The following is a 6,000-nucleotide window of genomic DNA, read 5'->3' as shown; positions in this document are numbered from 1 at the left end:
TACAGATTTAGTATCTTGTCAGAACAGTATTTCTAGTAAAAATTAGTCAAGTTTGAGTTCAAATTATAGTTTACATAACAAACTTAATACTAATTTAATTCAGCCAAGTTCAGTTTAGTAACAATTTAGTCAGGTTATGCTGATTGCATAAAATTTAGTATTTTTGTATTTAGTTAAAATCTGAGTCTCCTGTGATTCACCTGTTAGAAAAAATATCAAATGTTCTCAAATTTCACAAAAAAAATTGGCGCAAAATTCAACAATTACCAAAAAAGCTTGGTACATAATTAAATTTGATTGTAGAATTGCCTCAAGCCAATGGCACATTTAACCGATTTAGCAAAAATAAATAATGAATCTGTAAATTTTCATCTAAAATCTAAAAATTCCTTTCTAATTCGTTCTCTCAAATATTGAATAATCAAATATTATTTTAAATCCAATTAACATTTCACATGTTTTGTAAATAAACAAAGGACTTCCTACTTTTCCCGTAGCACCCGAATCCGGCCCTGACCCCATGAGGTCATAGAACACTCTTATACGTCGGCGCGCACTATAGAACCCGACTCCTCCCGATCTCCGTTCGTTTCCTCCATTTCTCCTAACATAACTACAAACAAAATTTCAGTCTGTTTACGGCGTTCGTGTGTGATATTCGCGTCGCCGCCAACTTCGCCCATTTGTCGGCCGGAATTTTATAATGTTAATAAACAAAAACGAATCGAAACGGGCACAAGTACCGCGATCCAACGTCCAGAAACGTTAAACAACAAAGCAAGCCGCGAGAAACACCGGAAGAACAAGTTTTCAACAAACAAACATGTGAATTCTTTATGACATTATCGATTCGTAAGAATAGTGGCCGAAAATACTTTTTTCACGGGTTCAAGTGCAATTTGTTGTGGTGAAATGGTTTAGTGAGTTGGTGCAACTCGGATTATAGTGATACGGTAAGAGCGAGCGCCGGTTTTAAAAATCTAGCAGGCCGATCATAACCTCATAGCCCACTAATTGTTTAGAATAGTGGTGTGGGCACCGGCGACTTGATCGACGTCGAGACGCTCTGAAAGAACGGCGATTGTCAACAATTACGATGCAAATTGCGGAGGCGGCGGTCTCGAAATTAGCATTTAAAATACAAGTAAATTCGCAGGTATTACATTCCGTGGTAGAGTAGGCTGGGTTTTGCGTGGCCGACCGCGATTGTCCCGTTTCTAAAGGGCAGGTAGATCGTGGGACACCTGGAGGTACAGGCGGCGGTTATTGCATTTGTGTGTTTGAGGAAGGAGAGTTTACACGAGGCAGTTTTGTAATTTATTCGGTTTCGTTGCTATCTTCCCCTTTTCTGTGCTTTTCTGTACCTTCAAGTACAATTTTCGTGATTAAGGGACAATTAATTGACAAGTTACTCACATTACTCCACTATTATCTAAAAAATAATTTCTTATTTCTTACTCCAAAGTGCTGTTGCGCTATAACTAGACATTTTCGAGTTGTTTACTACATTAATTAACAAGCAATTAATTAAGAAAATTATCTAATTTATGATCATATTTGCAATAAACCCAAATCTTCGTCTTCGAGTGGGTTTTCAACACCGAAATTTTGATAAATATTTACCTTCGGCGTACATTTATAAAGTGACTCACATTTCATTACAAGCTTTCTCAAGTTTATTGCCCCTTTATTGCATAAACTTCCGAAGAATATAAATAAACATTATTGATTATTGAGTTGAGAATTTTGGAAGTCGGTATCGCACTAGGCCGTGCATTTTTATGTTGGTATCTCTGTTATTTCCGTTTGACGGATAGTGGCGAACTTAACCTCAAACTGCCACTTTCTGGTAACCAGCAGAGCTACCAACAATACTGCACTGCGCTAATTAGACTAAATTCGAGTGAATTCAATTAAATTTAATTAGTCTAAGACTAAATTTTATCAATTTGGACTAAGTGAGGTTAGGTCACAGCTGTGTTTTAGTTTAGTTTAATTTTGTAAACTAGTTTGGTTCTAATTGGATTGGAAGTTTTGAACTAAATTTGACATAATTAAATTGAAATGATTTAGACTTGGATCGACGTAAATTGAAATGCTAAAATGAAAGGAAGAAATTACTTCAAATGTACTTTAAATAAACTGAATTAAAGTTAAACTAAATTTAATCAAATTAGGCCCGAATTTAGTTTGAATAAAAAAATTTACTAAATTTAATTAATCTGATCAAAGAGGGACTTAAATTACATTTTAATTAAGTGGACGAGATCAATAGTTCATATGAAAAGGGCTAATTTGAAATAAATTGTCTTTGAATGGATTAAATTTAATTCAATTAGACTAAATTAAATTAATTGTACTTCGACTAATTTAAGTAAGAGCAGACTAAATGTCGCAGAATTAAAATTAAGTTGAATTAGACTCGAATTTATATAAATTAAAATAGCAGTCGTAAAATGTTTTAATTATTTTAAACTAAAATCGATTAAATTGAGTGATTTTTATTAAGTTATTATTAATTACATTAAATTACGAGAGTTTGATAAAGAACTATATTGACTTATTGTTTGATTGGGTTAAATTAAATTAAATTAGACGAAATAAAAACAACTATAGGTCACTTTTAAATAAAAGTGTGACTAAATTGAATTAAATTTATTTAAAATTAGACTGAACGTGAGCTATAATTAACGGAATTAGACTAAAATTAAATTCAATTAAACTAGCACAAGTAAAACTAAATTTGATAGACACTTTCATTCCAAAATTATGTAAGTTCGACTTCTTTATTTATTTTAAGCTAAAATACGATTTCAAACTAAATTCGATTATTAAAATGAACAAAATTTTATCATATCAAATAAGACTTAATTATGGAGAACTAAATTAGCTTAGATTGCATTAAATTTAGTTAAATCAAGGACAATCGTAGTCGTATTTTAGTTTATTTTTTGAAATAGGAAGTTTGGTCACTATTTAAATTAGTAGGAGTAAATTGAAATAAATTTAGACTAAATAAGAGAGAAGTAGATTTGAACTAAAACAACTTATAATAGTGCTTTTCAATAAACTAAATTTATTCAAATCAGACTAAATAAACGTATTTAGTTTTAACTAAATTTAATTTGACAGCTGAATTAAACTAAATTAATCAATTCTATCGAAAAAAAAAAACAAATTTGAGGAAATTCGTTCAGAGTGGAGCAGTTTTAATTACATTAAACTAAGTAAGATAAGATTGCATTTTACTAAATTAGATTGGACTAAATCGTTAGACTAAATAAAATAAAATTAGGCTGACCGTTCGGAGCAAGAATTCTCCTCGATTTGAGCAACTGAAATTAAATAGAAAATCGAATAAATCACCTCGAAGGTCACAACAATATTTACATATCATTAAGAAATATAAACTTGTGATTGCATTTACAACAAAAAGCGTGTGGGCGGAGTCTGAGTTGTGACAACAATAATTTCCTCGCATGATTGATTGGCCGTTTTTCTTAGTTAAAGTAATAAATAAGCGAATTTGCATGTATACGTAACGGGCGGAGCTTAGATAATGACTCGCGATGGGGGCGGAGCTTGGATAACGACTTGTGATCGGGGCGGAGCTTGGTAATTTGCAGACGAAAAATTGCAAAAAATTGAACTCCAAGTCGAAATTTCGCCATAAAATCAATAATTTTAGTTTGACTGGGTTCAAATTACGCTCACTTACAGATTTTTATCTTCTCTTTTGATTGATATTGAACTTGATCATATTAGATTAGATTTACTTAAAAAAATACACTATTTTAGTGGTACTTCGATTGAGTTAAAATTTGACTCACTGGTACATTTTTATCTTCTCTTTTGATTGATACCACACTTGACTAACATTTAATTAAAACAAGACTTATTTATGTGAATTTGAATAAGTAAGTACGTAATGGCCCGTGCTCGGGGCGGAGCTTGAATAGCGACTTGTGATCGAGGCGGAGCTTGTTAATTTGCAGCCGAAAAATTGCAAAAAATCGAAGCCCCAATGCACCGATGTCATCCGGAACCAATATAGGCTTAATAACCAATCAAAATGTATTAATTCCGAGTCGGGGAATTGCACCTCCAGAGACCTAATACAACACAGAGAACTTTGAACCCTTTCAATTTATTTAAATCGAATCGAGCGCCAAAACTGACGCCCAATACAAAGTGCTCAATTATTAAAACGCCATTAACGAATGCGTTTTCACGGATCGATAAGCCAGACTGTGACGATTTACTCTCTTTTAATTATTAACATAAAAACAAACGTCTAATTCTGGTCACAGTCTGAACAAAAGCGTCGTGTTTTTGACGTTTATTGTAATGGGGCGATCTCAAGAGCGAGTTATTTGGATTACAACGACAAATTTTAAATCGAGCGCTGGCAGTGCTGCCAACTGTGGAAATAATTTCATATGTGTCATGTACTTATAAAACACCACAGGCCCTACAGGTACGTTTGTCCCAAGTCTAATTAAATAATTAAATTGCACAACTACAAAGGAAACGACTTTAATTAAAAGAATCGAAATGCTCTCCATTTCGAGCCGCAAACTCTTTGAATTTAAATGGTTAATTATTGTTTTCTTATTTTCGGTGGAGGCTGGCGCTCGTTTCACGGCCTATGGAATTAATTAGAGTCATTTGAATCGAATAAAATAATATTTTTGGAATCAAAGGAATTTTTTGTTTAACGGGGAATTCAAGACTCAGTTCCGCAATCAGGAAACAAATAAAAGAACAGAAAGGATGAACCGACTTTGTTAGACACTCAAAGGCAATTCTGAAGTGATTCTCTCTTTAAAAGAGCGGAGAACAACGCACTAGTTATTTGTATAATAGGCCGGGAAATGCGGCCAATTCGAGACAAACGGATTATAGATGTAAAGAATTGGTCCATAAATAATGAAAGCGATAATCAATAAAACAGTTAGGATTCTACTTGGTTGTACAACACTCTGTACATTTAGTTAATATCTCTGATGTTAGTACAACAGGTTTTACAAATACAGGGTGTTTTATGATTGAATCTGGAGAAATCAAATCTTCTAAATGAAAAATTAAAATCGCCATAAATTGAACAATTCTGGTTGGACTGAGTTCGAAATAAGTGCACTTAATAGATTTTTGTCTTCTCTTTCGATTGATGCCACACTTGACCACTTTTGACTATATCTAGTTATTAAAAATGACACTATTTATGTGGTACTCAAAAAAATTTCAATTGAATGTGAATTTCTGCAATAAATTTAATAAATGTTTATAGATTTAGATTAAATTGGGCTCACTTTTTGATTTTGGTGAACTCTTTTAAGCAATGTCACATTTAGTATAGTTTGACTAAGACTTTATGCAGAAAATTTGTATTACTTAGGTGCCACTCCAAAAATTTCAAGTGAATTCGAAATATTACAATAAAATCAATAATTATTATAGTTCGATTGAGTTTAAACTAGACTCACTTATAGATTTTTGTCTCCTTTTTTGACTGATACTACACTTGACCATATTCAACTAGATCTTCTTTTGAAAAATGGCACTATTTATGGGGTAGCTAAAAAAATCCCAATTGAATACATATTAATTTTTGCGATAAATTCTATAACTGTCAATAGATTTAGATTAAATTGTACCAAATTTTAGATTTAGGTGAGCTCTTTCAAATAATGCCACATTTTACCCACTTTGACTAAATCTTTATGCAGAAAATTGGTATTACTTCGGTGGCACTCCAAAAATCTCAAGTGACGTTGAAATTTTGCTATAAAAATAGTATTTGAAGTGCGATTGGATTTAAATTTGGCTCGTTTATAGATTTTTGTCTTCTCTTTTGATTGATCATATTTGATAAAATTTACTTAAAAAAAAATGACACTATTGTAGTGGTATCCACAAAAATTCTAAATTAATGCTAATTTTTGCAATTGTTCCAATTGGGTTTTCTGATAAATTTTTATTTTTTCTTTTGATTGATAC

The 6,000-nt window shown here is 32.0% G+C and overlaps 1 protein-coding gene across 2 annotated transcripts in view; it reads left to right on the top strand.

Moving 5' to 3' along the window:
- Positions 1-607: 607 nt before the first annotated feature.
- LOC148177289 (uncharacterized) overlaps positions 608-6,000 on the top strand; it is a 167,939-nt gene continuing 162,546 nt past the window's right edge. For both annotated transcript variants that reach the window (XM_088032545.1, XM_088032544.1), the window contains exon 1: positions 608-953. The gene's annotated coding sequence lies outside the window, so the exon portion shown is untranslated. The remainder of the gene's footprint in view (positions 954-6,000) is intronic.

Source organism: Gnatocerus cornutus, chromosome 3 (genome assembly GCF_029298725.1).
Source record: "Gnatocerus cornutus isolate USDA-ARS CGAHR chromosome 3, icGnaCorn1.1, whole genome shotgun sequence".
Classification (NCBI taxonomy): domain Eukaryota; kingdom Metazoa; phylum Arthropoda; class Insecta; order Coleoptera; family Tenebrionidae; genus Gnatocerus; species Gnatocerus cornutus.
The sequence above is the reverse complement of the archived record's forward strand: the minus strand, read 5'-3'. Positions and strand labels throughout refer to the sequence as shown.